The sequence below is a fragment of the Aedes albopictus genome, chromosome 1 (assembly GCF_035046485.1).
Source record: "Aedes albopictus strain Foshan chromosome 1, AalbF5, whole genome shotgun sequence".
In the NCBI taxonomy this organism is placed as follows: Eukaryota; Metazoa; Arthropoda; class Insecta; order Diptera; family Culicidae; genus Aedes; species Aedes albopictus.
The window spans coordinates 21,108,881-21,124,211 of record NC_085136.1 but is presented as its reverse complement, the minus strand read 5'-3'; the positions used below and the strand labels follow the sequence as shown (position 1 = coordinate 21,124,211).

Here is a 15,331-nt window from a genome sequence, read left to right as displayed (position 1 = left end):
TAGACCAATATGCTTGATTGACACGGCGGGGAAGGTGCTCGAAAAGATCATCCTCAATAGAATGTTGAAGTTCACTGAGGGCGTAGATGGTCTCTCGAGCAACCAGTATGGCTTCCGGAAGGGAAGGTCCACCGTAGACGCTATCTTGTCGGTTACAAAAACCGCCGAGAAAGCACTCGAGCCTAAGAGGAGGGGAATTCGCTTCTGCGGGGTAGTGACTCTGGATGTAAGGAATGCATTTAATAGCGCCAGTTGGGCTGCTATTGCCGATGCGCTCTTGCGTCTGGGGATACCGGAGTACTTGTACAAGATTCTCGGAAGCTACTTCCAGAATCGCGTATTAGTATACGACACGGAGGTGGGTCGGAAGTGCTTTCACATAACCTCAGGAGTCCCGCAAGGTTCCATCCTGGGTCCGGTGTTATGGAATGTCATGTACGACGAGGTGTTGAGGTTAGAGTACCCAGTGGGAGTGGTGATTGTCGGATTTGCCGACGATATTACGCTCGAAGTCTACGGTGAAACGATCGAGGAGGTGAAGTTGACTACCGACCACTCGATCAAGGTTGTGGAGGCGTGGATGCGGTCCAGAAAACTGGAGCTGGCTCACCACAAGACAGAGGTGACGGTTGTTAACAACATGCAGTCGGCGCAGCAGACGGAGATCAGTGTAGGAGAATGCACTATCCTGTCGAAGCGCTCTGTCAAGCACTTGGGCGTGATGATCGACGATAAGCTTACCTTCGGTAGCCACGTCGATTATGCCTGTAAAAGAGCCTCCACAGCTATTGCGGCACTGTCCCGGATGATGTCCAATAGCTCAGCGGTGTACGCCAGTAAGCGCAAGCTTCTGGCTAGTGTTGCTACGTCCATACTTAGGTATGGCGGCCCGGCGTGGGGTACCGCGCTAAGTACTGAATGCTACCGACGGAAGCTGGAAAGTACTTACAGGCTTATGTGTCTGAGGGTTGCAAGCGCGTACCGTACCGTGTCACACGACGCTCTCTGTGTCATTACTGGTATGGTGCCTATCAGCATTCTTATCAGTGAGGACATGGAGTGCTTCGAAATGCGCGGCACAAGAGGCATACGCAAAACTGTCAGGATGGCCTCTATGGTCAAATGGCAGCGCGCGTGGGACAGTTCCACCAAAGGAAGGTGGACCCATAGGTTGATACCGAGGGTAGATAGTTGGATTAATAGGCGCCATGGGGAAGTTTCATTCCACCTGACACAGGTCCTTACAGGTCATGGTTGCTTCCGACAGTATCTACACCGTTTCGGGCATGCGGATTCTCCCGAATGCCCAGTGTGCAATGGTTTAGAGGAAACGGCGGAACACGTGTTGTTCGTGTGCCCGCGTTTTCGCACAATGCGTGACCGCATGCTTGCCACATGCGGGGAGGACACAACTCCGGACAACTTGGTCCAGAGAATGTGTAGGGATGAGATTAGCTGGAATGCCGTTTCAACGGCAATCACCCATATCGTCTGGGAGCTACAGAGGAGGTGGCGCGTGGACTCGGAGAATGGCTAGTCCAGATGCAGTACAAGAGGTGGTCCAGGGGTTCGAAGTCGGCTTCGTAGGTCATACCGGTGCCCTGCGGTCGAGATCGACCCTTACAGCGATTAAGTGGCCGCGGAGAGGAAGTCCCGGTAGCGGTGCTGTCGTGGCGTCGGTCTACCGGGTTGGATCTGAGCCCGCGGTTGGAAAGGGGTCCCCGGCAAGGGTCGGGGTAGGTGAGACCCTGCTGTCTGCAACCTACGGGTGCATCTGATAGGGCCTGAAGGGTAGTGATACCCTTCCTTTGCGGGCAGGTCAGATCGGGTTGCACGTGGGCATCAGTTCTTGATGTCCGCTCAGCAGTAGGGCGCGGGCGGGGTTGACCCTGCCCGCCTTCCGAGGACAAAGGGAGTGGCGAGGACCACTCGGGAAACTGGCTAAGCGCCAGTATGCTATCGTGATGGACTCTCCAGTGCGAGTCATCGATGTTCGTTGCTACTAGGCTACGGCAGCTAACCTTGAGGGTGCGATATGCACTAGCCCCTCTCTGAAGCAATACCTTCTTGGTGGTTCCGGAGAGACGTAGGGTTTGGCGACCATAGGAATGTGTTTTAGTGGGTCGAGGAGAGAGTAGTCCTGGCTTCTACCGGCATTGTAGAAGACGGCCTCATCCCCACACTACCCTAACCTTCCTGTTAGGGTGTCTGATGAGCAGCTTTATCCCCCTATGGTTTATAAGGAAAAAAAAAAAAAAAAAAAGACTAGAATACCAGAAGATTAGAGGACCAGAAGACGAGAAGACTAGCAGACTAGAAGCCTAGAAGAGTAAAATACTAGAAGACCAGAAGACTAAAACAATAGAAGACAATAAGACTAGAACACTGGAAGACTCTTGGGAAGACTAGAAGACTAGAAGACTAGAAGACTGGAAGACTACAAAACTAGAAGACTAAAAGACTAGAAGGCCAGAAGACTAAAACACTAGAAGACTAGTACACTGGAAGACTCTTGTGAAGACTAGAACACTAGCAGACTAAAAGATTAGAAGACTAAAAAACTGAAAGACTAAAAGACTAGCAGATTAGCAGACTAGGAGACTAGAAGACTAGCAGACTAGAAGACTAGCAGACTAGAAGACTAGAAGACTAGAAGACCAAAAGACTAAAACAATAGAAGACTAGAAGACTAGAACACTGGAAGACTACAAGACTAGAAGATAAGAAGACTTAAAGACTAGAAGACCAGAAGACTGAAAGACTAGAAGACTAGAACACTAGAAGACTGGAAGACTACAAGACTAGAAGACTACAAGACAGGAAGACTAAAACACTAGAAGACTAGAACACTAGATGACTCTAGGGAAGACTAGAAGACTAGCAGACTAGAATATTAGAAGACTAGAGAGCTAAAAGACTAGAAGACTAGCAGACTAGCAGACTAGAAGACTAGCAGACTAGAATACTAGAAGACTAGCAGACTAGAAGATTAGAAGACTAGAACACTAGAAAACAAGAAGACTAGAGGACCAGAAGATTAGAGGACCGGAAACTAGACGACTAGCAGACTAGAAGCCTAGAAGACTAAAAGACTAGAAGACCTGAAGACTAAAACAATAGAATGCTAGAAGACTAGAACACAGGAAGACTCTTGAGAAGACTAAAAGACTAGCGGACTAGCAGACTAGAATATTAGAAGACTAGAAGACTAAAAGACTAGAAGACTAGCAGACTAGCAGACTAGGAGACTAGAAGACTAGCAGACTAGAAGACTAGAAGACTAGCAGACTAGAAGACTAGAAGACTAGAATATTAGAAGACTAGAAGACCAGAAGACTAAAACAATAGAAGACTAGAACACTGGAAGACTACAAGACTAGAAGATAAGAAGACTTAAGGACTAGAAGACCAGAAGACTGAAAGACTAGAAGACTAGAACACTGGAAGACTGGAAAACTACAAGACTAGAAGACTACAAGACAGGAAGACTAAAACACTAGAAGACTAGAACACTGGATGACTCTTGGGAAGACTAGAAGACTAGCAGACTAGAAGATTAGAAGACTAGAAAGCTAAAAGACTAGAAGACTAGCAGACTAGAAGACTAGCAGACTAGAATACTAGAATACTAGAAGACTAGCAAACTAGAAGATTGGAAGACTAGAAGACTAGAAAACAAGAAGACTAGAGGACCAGAAGATTAGAGGACCAGAAGACTAGAAGACTAGCAGACTAGAAGCCTAGAAGACTAAAAGACTAGAAGACCAGAAGACTAAAACATTAGAAGACTAGAACACTGGAAGACTCTTGAGAAGACTAGAAGATTAGCGAAATAGCAGACTAGAAGATTAGAAGACTAGAAGACTAAAAGCCTAGAAGACTAGCAGACTAGGAGACTAGAAGACTGAAACACTGGAAGACTACAACACTGACAGACTAGAAGATTAGAAGACTAGAAAACTAAAAGACTAGAAGACTAGCAGACTAGGAGACTAGAGGACTAGCAGACCAGAAGACTAGAAGACTAGCAGACTAGAAGACTAGAAAACCAGAAGACTAAAACAATGGAAGACTAGAAGACTAGAACACTGGAAGACTACAAGACTAGAAGATAAGAAGACTTAAAGAATACAATACCAGAAGACTGAAAGACTAGAAGACTAGAACACTGGAAGACTACAAGACTAGAAGATAAGATGACTTAAAGACTAGAAGACCAGAAGACTGAAAGACTAGAAGACTAGAACACTGGAAGACTACAAGACTAGAAGACTACAAGACCAGAAGACTAAAACACTAGAAGACTAGAACACTGGATGACTCTTGGGAAGACTAGAAGACTAGCAGACTAGAAGATTAGAAGACTAGAAAGCTAAAAGACTAGAAGACTAGCAGACTAGAATACTAGCAGACTAGAAGATTAGAAGACTAGAAGACTAGAAAACTAGAAGACCAGAGGACCAGAAGATTAGAGGACCAGAAGACTAGAAGACTGGCAGACTAGAAGCCTAGAAGACTAAAAGACTAGAAGACCAGAAGACTAAAACAATAGAAGACTAGAAGACTAGAACACTGGACGACTCTTGAGAAGACTAGCGAACTAGCAGACTAGAAGATTAGAAGACTAGAAGACTAGCAGACTAGAAGACTAGAAGACTAGCAGACTAGAAGACTAGCCGACTTGAAAACTAGAAGACTAGAGGACCAGAAGATTAGAGGACCGGAAGACTAGAAGACTAGAAGACTAAAAGACTAGAAGACCAGATGGCTAAAACAATAGAAGACTAGAAGACTATAACACTGGAAGACTCTTTTGAAGACTAGAAGACTAACAGACTAGAAGATTAGAAGAGTAGAAAACTAAAATACTAGAAGACTAGCAGACTAGCAGACTAGGAGACTAGAAGACTAGAAGACTAGAAAACTAGTAGACTAGAAGACCAAGACTAGAAAACTAAAAGAGTAAAAGACTAGAAGACCGGAAAACTAGAAGACTAGAAGACCAGAAGACTAGAAGACTAGAATACCAGAAGACCAGAAGATTAGAACACTAAAAGACAAGAAGACTAGAACACTGGAAGACTAGAAGACTAGAATATTTCCATGAGTCGATGAAGGTCCCTTCGATATCGACTCATGGAGGTTTGACTGTATCTCAGGCCTGGTAGCAGGTCACCATTTAGAGACTAGATGCCTATTTGCGGGTCTTTCTGGAAGATTCAAAACGTTTCAACTAAAGTCGTTTTTTTCTGTTGAAAAGTCACGTCGAAAAGTCGAAAGCTGTCCTGGACACGTCCTTGCGACAGCTGAGTGACGGGAAAGGAAGATTAGTTAGAGAAAGGGATATAGAGACCTCTACGTCCTCTCACGTCTAGTTGTCACGGGAATTTGGGTGTTGTTATGTGGAAGGGCTAAGTCCAAAGGATACGTTTGGTCAAAGTTTAGGCACCAAAACGATATACGAATCACGAATCATAACTCGAAAACGGTTTGTTGGATTAAAATGATGTCTTCAAAGATGTTTTCGAAGATGTTTGAGCATACATATTTAAATGACTTTCTGAAACCCCTTGGAACACCTCTGGAATGCCCATGGGCCTCACTGAAACTCATTGCAACACCCCTGAAACTTCATAGAACGCCCTTGAAACCTGCTGGAACGCTCCTGAAATCCATTCAAAATCCCTGTACCACTCCTGAAACCCACTGGAACACTCTGGAACGTTCCTGAAACCCTCTAAAACCGTGGACCTTCTGAAACTTCTGGAAAATTCCTTAATCGTATTTGAAACCCCTTAAAGATCCCTCGAACGCTCCTAAAATGTCCTGGACTTCTTCTGGACCGCCACTGACACTTTTTGAAAAACCCTAAGAACGTCCCTAAATCCCTATTACCCTCTGTAACCTCCTGACACCGCATGAACCACTGTTGAAACCCCCTAACTCTTCGTGTGGCCATTTCGAACGCTTCTGAAATTCTTCTAGACAGCAATTCCAAAATAAATTTTTAAGAATTGTGCAGTTTTCGTGTCATTAACGGTACAAAATAATCATTTTTTTAATGGAATAGAGTGGAGTAGTAGAGAATTCGAATTAATTAGAGTTTTCTTGGAATTTGGTTAGGTACGCCATCAGACATTTTTCTGGATTTGTACTGGGTATTTTCACAAGGACACCTAAGTTCAATGTTTTTAGAATTAAACGACTGGAAAATCTACATATACGTACTTGATGAACAAGACGAGTGTTTACAAAACAAGCAAAGATTTCCGACAAGCCCACGACTCCGAGAAAAGGCTGCACATTTCAGGTGGACGCGAATGAATCTGGGAGTTAAACTGGGAGTTAAATTTCCCACAAGGATTTCTCTAATAATTCCATCAGGTATTCTTGCTTCAAATGCCTTCCAGAATTCTCAACAGATTCCTTCCTTTCACGACTTTTTTTTAGTATTCTACATTAAACTCCTCAAAGAGGTTGTGCCATCATAAACCCTCCTGCGATTCCCTGAAACCCCTGAATCCACCGGAAACTCCCTGAAATGCTGACACTACATGAATCTCCCTGAAACCCTCTTAGACAACCTGACGCACTCCTGAAACTCCCTTTAAATGATCTCTTGACACGCCCCTGAGACCCCGTCAGATACTTGTGAGACCAACTGAGATACTATAGTCTCCTAAAATTCACCTGAACACACCTGATTTCTTTCGAATCCTCCTGAAAACACCTAAAACATAAATACCCTCGATGCCCTGGAACCCCCCGAAATGCTCCTAAAAACATTCTGTCCTGAGTGCTTCTGAGATACCCTAAAACGTCCCAGAAACCCTCTGAAACCCTCCCAATCCCCCTGAAATTCCCATCAACGTCCTCAAACTGAAACCTTGAAATTTCTAAAAAATACCTAAAACCCGTAAAGCCCATAACCATCTTGACACTCCTTTGAAAGTCCTCTGAAACCCTTTGATCCCCCAAAAAGCTTATGGGCGTGTTCCAAAAAACTTATAAAAGTTTCATGGAACCCCGTAAAACGCTTTTTAATCCTCACTGAAACCCCCTGAAATTCCCCCGAAACCCATGGAAAAGCCTCTCGGCGACCCTCTATTACCCTTCCTTAAGAATCTCTAGAATTCTGCTAACTTTTTGGAGAAATTTCCGCAGGAACTACTAATGAAACCTGGCGAGAAATTCTAAGATACACTTCGAGGGAAGTGCTTCAGAAGTATCGCAAAAAAACCCTGGAACTGTTGAAAAGTTTTCCCAGAAAAGGACAAATAGAAATCTCCAATGGAATTCTGGGAGAATTTCGATAGGATTTAAGTAATCCTACAAGAAACTCCTGCAGGATTTTTAGAAGGAACTCCTGGAGGATTCGCAAAAAGAACTTCTGGATGATTCCTTAGAAAAACATGTCTTGTGGGAATCCTTAAGGGAATGGGACAACGGTAGTACAGGAATCTCAAAACGAATTCCTGCTAAAATCCTTGAATAAATTCCTACAGGAATCCCAGAAGGAACATCTGGAGAATTTCTTGCACGCATCTCAGAAGCATTTACTGGAATAATACTAGAAATAACTCATTGAAGAATCTAAGAAGGAACTCCTGATGGAGTCCCAGAAAAAATGTGGAGGCATCCTGAGAAGAACTTCCCGAAGAGCTCCAGAAAGAACTCCTGGAAGGACCATAGCTGGAATTTTAGAAGTAATAGTGGAAGTACACTTAAAACTTCTCTTGAAGTTTCTTGGCGAATCTCAGACATAACTCCTGGACTAATTCATAGAGAATGTCTTGAGAGATACCCAGAATTAGTTTCATAGGTAATTCAAATACCTAGTGGAACTTCTGAAGAAACCATTGTAGAAACTGCAGAAGTTTAAGTTTAAGAAATCTTATTGATATTCAAACAAAAGCTTCTCTTAGAATACCAAGAGATAGCTAGCCAAACGGAATCGTATGAGATTTGTCAGCAAGAGGAATCCCAGAAACATTCTCGGATCAATCCCAGCAGAAACCTTCTGGGAAAAGTAGTTCTGGAGGAATTCTAAGATATTACATTAGAAAGGACTGAAGGAATTTCAAAAGAAACTAATTGAGGAGTCTCTAGTGGAATGCCTATCTAAAATCTCAAAGAAACTACTGAAGAATTCGCCTGGAAACTTTTTTTTTTGGAAAAAAAAATACTGTAGAAAAATCAAAGAGAACATACTTGTACGAAGAAATTTCAAGAAATTACCTGGACGAATTTTAAAAGAAAATCCTCGACTGGAAAAAACTTACAAGAGTACATAGAGAAATTTCATAATCATGCTTGGGGGAATATTTTCAGCAAACACAAAGTCATTTATGACGGCGATTATGATGTCAAAGTTGAAGTCATGCTCTCTCAATCGCTGCTTATAAAATGTACGCATGTGAAAGTCTCTTTAATAAAGACAAATCAATCAATCAATGTACGCATTTGTTAGAAATAATCAAGCAGAATATTGTATAATCCAGAAGAATCTTTGAAACATTTTTGGAGGAATCCCAGAAGAAAGTCCCAGGGAGGACGTTACGCCAAGACGAGAACCGACATTTTGATGACAGAGTCGAAAACGGTCCTCAAATCACTAGAAAGTACCTCGCTACCAACCCTGGTCGGACGACTGACAACTCCAACATACACACATTGACTTCGCACAATGGTACTTGTACAACTGCCGCGGCGACGTCCGTCGGCTGGCTGGCTCACCGAACGTCCTCGCTCGCCGTCACCCTCGCCACCCTACAGTATGATTGAATGCAACTTCCAACAGCAGAGCAGCCAGGCTCCTATGATCGGCGGCGCTCTCTCTGTTTCTTGTTCGCTCCCTCTCTTGAAACACCTTTCCCTTGCTCCGCCGCGCACGCTGCCTACTTCGTTTGGCACTGGCTTGCGTGATTTCGACATTCCCGACGACCCCCGACTACTAGGTGGATTGGCGTTGTTGTTGTTGATGTTGTCGTCGTCGTTGCCGTCGGTGGTATCAAGAGGAACCTTCCACCACTGCCACGCATACTTTGGCAGTGGCATGGCAGCAGCAGAAGAGTAGCATAAAAAAAACATGGCAAACATGGTCGAAGATTCCTCTTCGCCAGCATACCGCGGGCGGTGAGTAGCAAGCGAGCGAGAGGTATGTTGCTTGGACGCCGAAACAGACCAATACACCGGTAAACCGGAGCAGCATATTTTTTATGCGAAGTGCACATTGAGGATTCGTAGCAGTGATGCCAGACTAGATTTTTTTATGCGAAATGTATCTCAAACACTTGCAGAGCATCTCTCTATTTCATGCAAATTATATGCCATTCGGATCAGTAGTGAACACCAACTTTGCCCATAACACCCTTACGGCTTTGGTCACCTTCTCCATGCTGGAATTGTCATAAAATGCAATGAGCTTGTGGCTCATACTTTTCCGCTACACACCGTTCTCCTGTACACTGCCGAAGATCGTCCTAAATTTTCGAGTGCTTGCAGGCCCTCCTCCATCGGAAACTACACTCAAGATGGCAGCTCCACCACGATGGACATTTCCGACAGATTGTTTTGCTACAGGAACACGAATCAAACACGGCATAAGGCATCACTAGAAAACACGTCCGTTCGTCTCCAAATCCGTCTAAAGAAGACCGAAAACCCCAAACCAACATCACTTTCTTTAATTCTAATGCTCGTATGTCACTTTACTGATCGTTGACGGTTATCAGTCACACCAAACCCATTCTTTATTGGCGATCTAAGGTAATGTCGTGTGAAATTACATTTCATATTTAAATAATTGAATCGTTCCACTTCATCTCTTCTATGACAGTTGGGTAGTAAAAATGGAATTATCAGTAAATTGATTCCAAACTAAGCTGATATTAAACTGTAATTTGTTTGTTGAAATTCATATTTTTACGACATCACCTCTACCTTTGATGCCTTAGTTAATTTCAGTATCATTGTCACAACTATAAGTTGCACAATGAATTTTTTTTATTTTTTATGATGTTAAATTGAATTCCGTATTGACCATTATGCAACTGAAATGAGTTGTATAATGGAAAATGTAATGTGAAAAATTTGTATGCAACTCGTGCAAAAATATTACCAATCTGAACTGGCAACCCTTCTCAATTCAACAGCATGCATATTATTCGAACTTGCAGCATATTACCCATCGCTCTCCCACTTGGATAGGTGTGTTAGTAAAGCACAACATATTTTCATCCTCCCTCTTACTCTCTCCCGAAATTTACGATCAACCCTTCACCCACTGCAAGAAACATAAGCTGAGTGAGAAGCAATCAACACACCCACCCACACACCTCCTTGCGCACTCTTTTGTTCCAGGTGCAACATCTCTGCCTCACACACACAGTTACATTCCCTCACCCGACTTATAAAAGCATTCCTGTCTCAACAAGATCAACAACAAAATCATCCCCCTTGCGCATGTATTGATGCATCCAAAAGAGCGAGAAATTCCCTTGCGAAGAAAGCCCACTCACCACTACCAACAAAACCCCAACATAGAAAATCAAAACCTACTCTTCTCTTCTTCACTGCCTCGCTCCGCTCCTTTTCACCTTCTCTCACAAACTGCACTGATGTTCTTCCACCCACCCCCTCTCACTCCAGCAGGGCGACCGACAGCGAAAAATCCAATCCTCACAGAACGGACGATTGAACGAAAATCGACCGTCTTTTCCCGCACGATTTTCACGTCCAAACGCGCACGCACTGGTCCAACGTGCTGTCGCAAACGGTGGCCACGGCACCGGAGCACGCTTTTCACTCCACCCGGGGTGGATTTCAGTCACTTTTCCGGGGAAAATTAACGCACAAAAGAACACTATTTTCCGGACAGACACGACCGACGATGGGACAGATAGCCCTCTACTCTTCTCCTGCTGCTGGCTAGCAAACACTCCGCGAGCGAGTTGTTGACTGACCGACCGTTCGTTTTGGTCCGTGCGCTGGTTGGTGGTGCGCAAAGTTTCCTTGCACGATAAAGTTCGGTTGGTCGAAAATGACGCTAGTTTTTACAGATTTCTACTCAAAGCGAACGGTAACGCAGTGGGTAACGCAAGTTTCTAACCGTTCGTAATCCCACAGTGATGCGACTCCGTACAAAAGGTGGCAAAAAATCAAGTTTATAATATGTGCACGATTAATGGATCAATGAAGAAAACTTTCCTTATAATGCATTATATTTGGCCGAATTGGCCACTCCCAGTGGTATATTTTTTTAACCTGGTTCCCTCTGGGAAGAAGACATAATGTGTCTTCCATAACTATTTGCAAGTAAAATTACTCAATTTGATGTGAACTGTTATTTTCAACATCGAATAATGTTTATGAGCATTTTTGGAACATTTAGGAACTACTGGGTGTGGCCACCGGAGGTACCTGCTACCTCGCCTGCTACAGCTACATTCATACATAGATTCATGCTGTATTCCGCAAGTCTTTTGATGGGGCCTCAAATATGATCATAAGCAGTATGGTATGTATCATAAAAAAATTGATCTGGAAACATTTGGAATTTTTCTTTTTAAATCTTTACTTTCTTCTAGGCATAACGAGCCAACTGGAGTAGAGCCTGTTTCTCAACTTTCTGCAAAGTAAAATAAAATATGTTTCTGGAACATTGTTTGAAAAAAAACTCATAAGGTATTGAATTGGTGGTGCAAAAATATGTTATTTTTGCTTCCAAAGTTGAACATTTTTCGTTACCTAACCTCACATTTATTCGCCCAAAAAACACATCGGGTCTTGGACCATTTGAGCAGGAGCACCTATTTTGGGCACTTGCTGTTATAACTCAGTCAATTTGGAACCGATTGACTTCAATTTCTGATCATGACTAGATAATGTGCGTATCTGATCGTGTTTCAAAAATCAAGTCAATCGGTTCAAAATTGACTGGATTATAGCAACACGTGTCCAAAATAGGTGCTCCTGCTCAAATGGTCCTAGACCCTCTGGTTTCGGTTAGTGTTTCGGTGAAAGTGAAAAAAAATTATCCTAAAGCTGCCATTAGACTGTTTGCTTCTTCTTCTTCTTCTTTATGGCTCTACGTCCCCACTGGGACTTGGCCTGCCTCGCTTCAACTGTGTTCTTAGAGCACTTCCACAGTTATTAATTGAAGGGCTTTCTTTGCCTGCCATTGCATGAATTTGTATATTGTGAGGCAAGGACAATGATACACTATGCCCAGGGAGTCGAGAAATCGTCTCGACTGGAACGGGAATCGAATCCGCCGTCTCCGGATTGGCGATCCATAGCCTTAACCACTAGGCTAACTGGAGACCCAACTGTTTGCTATGATGACAAATATTTGGCCAAACAAGCCCAACAAATGACCAACACAACGTGAATCATGGCAACCTTGGATAAATGTCGGACTATAATGACAAATATATTTGTCCGTCTATGTAGTACCTATTACAGGCAGCGGAATAAATACAAATCAGTTATCAGAAATTTATTAAATGTTTATGATTGAACTACCGTCTTACCCCGCTCATTCGACACATTTTAATTCGACACTTTTTAATTCGTACCCCGCTTATTCGACACATGTCGAATTAAAAAGTGTTGAAATGTCACAGCGATGTACACTGTAAATGCAAAACAGTTTAATATTGCGCTTATACTCGCATCCTCAGCAGCTCCTCTTGCAGACGCTAATTCCGGAAGTTCTGTTTTGGTGCTATTTGACGCCCAAACCGCCTGGAGATCAACCGGAATCGACTGAGGATGGCAATAATCGTAAAAAGAACGAGCTTTTCATTCGCACCACCGCAATATCTGTTGAAACTATGTTTCATAACAAATCCGAAAATCAAAACAAAAACAAAAATAGAGTTGCCAAATTTCAATTAGCAACGTGGTGTAGGGTGACCAGTTTGTCAAATTAAAAGTTTACCCCGGTTATTCGACAACAGTCGGTGTCGTATTAGCGGGGTAATACGGTACGAAGATAATTGTGTTTTATTCTGATGTATAGGAAAATCAATAGAGGTAATAAACTATAGAGGAAGAATGTCGCTGGCGTCGCTGCCGAAACATCTCTTGCTGGCGGAGATAGGCCGGGCTATAAGTGTCAAAGCGAAAAAGTATGCAGTTTAACAGATAGATACCCAACATGTTTGCGAGCGAGAACAAATGGAACAGCAGCGACATTCGTCCACAGAGAACAGACGTCTATCTTCGCTTTCTGCCTTGTGTAAAACTTTGTAACGGTCATTTCAGAGTATGTGGTTATGTCCCCGTTGTGCGGCGCTAGCGTCCCATCACTTACATTGTTGTGTTATCAAATTTGTTTCCAGTGCTCGCCGTTTTTGGCCGTTTGGCGCTCGTGTCACTTTGTGGGCTAGTGTATTTTAACGATGAACACTGCCATCGTGGTGTCAAATCGACTTTTTATGTGGGGCAGTCTCCGTTGGTGGCGTTGAGGTACACTTAAATCCTTTACACACGATTTTGACGTATTTTTGTTCGAGCTTAAATGTCTGTTCTCTGTGATTCGTCCTCTATAGTTTATTAACTCTATTGGAAAATCTCATTAAGTTTGCGTTTACTTCCCATCAGTTCAACCCTGTATTGCTGTTACTTCTAGATTCAAAAGTGCCATTTACACTTATCAATAAGTTGAATCAACCAAGAGGTTCAATCTTTCCTTCAACTTCATCAAGAAACACAATTTGATGGAAATATTGCTAAATGTATTGCTTGCATTTTTATTGCGGAGAAGATGGATGATAATGTTGAATCTTGATATAAATACTGATCAACCTGCAAAAGCGAGGATTGAGGTTGGTGTTCATATCCTCAATATTTCCCCTCCGAAAGATTGATCCAACCACCACTATCATCCAGTTTGACCAAACCATCAAGATCATCCAAGTCCATCAAACTTTCCCCTCAAGTTGTTTCATTCGATCAATCCAGCAGGGTAAAAGAGTCAGCAGATTGAGCGAAGACCATTCCATCAGTGCGGAAGAGATGGCAATTCACCAACGTTCAGCGAGTGGCTCACGGCGTTCATGGTGGCCAGTTCAATTGAATTTTATAGAGTGCTTTTAAAGCAAATTTCTAGAAATAAAGTGTCACGTTTTTGCATTGTAAATATTATAAAGACTTGATCATTAGGAAAGTGCGAATTTCGATGCTTCGCTTGCTTATTCAATTCCATTAATGATTATGAAAAAACCAATGTTTTGATGATTTTGGTCATTTACCAAGCCATATTCGATTTTTTTCTGTAAGCATTTCTGGAGCTCGATTTGATTTGGTCGTATGTACAATTTTCGAAAAGTGGAGATAATGGCTAGCAACGTTTCTGAAATGGAAATTAAATCCTATTTAAAATTAAAGACTGAAAACTTCTCAAAGCTCATATTATATCACACAGTTTAATGCCTTCTAAGAAATTTACAATTGAAATATCAAAACAACAGTACATCTACTAAGTTATTAACAAAAATAAGTTTTACGTCGGTCTGAGATTCTATGCAAGACTTTCGACCTCATCGATTCGACCTTATACCAGACACTACTGTACTTCGCACCGGGGCGTTCAGACGTTTTGACATCTGAAAATGTTCATACGTCAAAGTACGTTCGGACCAGTTGAGCGCTGGTTTTGTACATTCGACCTACAATTGTAAACAAACATAATTAAATTCTTATCAGTAAGATAATTATACTTAACATGTATTTTAAACACTTTAATCGTTCATCAAAATAATAAGAGTGGATCTGCATGCAAGGTCATAGGAAAACTCATTAGTGCTGCTGTAAAATTGGCATCTGGAATTGTACCAGGGATGCGCAAAGGAAGCGGATTGCCGTTAATAGCAATGCTTTAAGCAAAGGTTGTTGGAGGTGCTTCAGGAGTACGCTTCGAATGTAAGAATTTTTAAGTTCTGGACAATGTTCCCACCACAAGACTTTATTGGATTTATTGATTATTCTTTCATATTTTTCAGGTGTGATGAGGAACTGGCGCAAGATATATAGTAGTCCTTAAGATTATTATGGAGGTCATGGAGGCAAACGCTCCGACTTTGTTTTATCGACGCAAATTAACCCGGAAAAGTACCGAAAAATGCATTACGTTCACCGTAAACAGCTTTTAGAAGTGTGTAATTCGATATTAACAACAACAAATAATTCATTTTGGAAGTGTAACGATCACAGTTTAGTATATCAAGGGCTGGATCAGCCTGATAAAGTGAAATATTCTCAGAGGCATATAATACCCTGTATTTCTGCATATTCAATAAAATGGGTAGTCAACTAGTGGTTCATA

General features: G+C 42.5%; 1 protein-coding gene and 1 long non-coding RNA gene across 2 annotated transcripts in view; one reads left to right on the top strand and one right to left on the bottom strand.

Moving 5' to 3' along the window:
* Window positions 1–10,959, bottom strand: part of LOC109433627 (ephrin type-A receptor 7) — a 238,332-nt gene extending 227,373 nt beyond the window's left edge. Inside the window, exon 1 of the mRNA XM_029856050.2 lies at window positions 10,561–10,959. The gene's annotated coding sequence lies outside the window, so the exon portion shown is untranslated. The remainder of the gene's footprint in view (window positions 1–10,560) is intronic.
* A 3,472-nt stretch (window positions 10,960–14,431) lies between these two features.
* LOC134291323 (uncharacterized) lies at window positions 14,432–15,331 on the top strand. The gene is made up of 2 exons (XR_009999034.1): window positions 14,432–14,928; window positions 15,009–15,331. It is a non-coding gene; the product is annotated as an uncharacterized LOC134291323 (long non-coding RNA).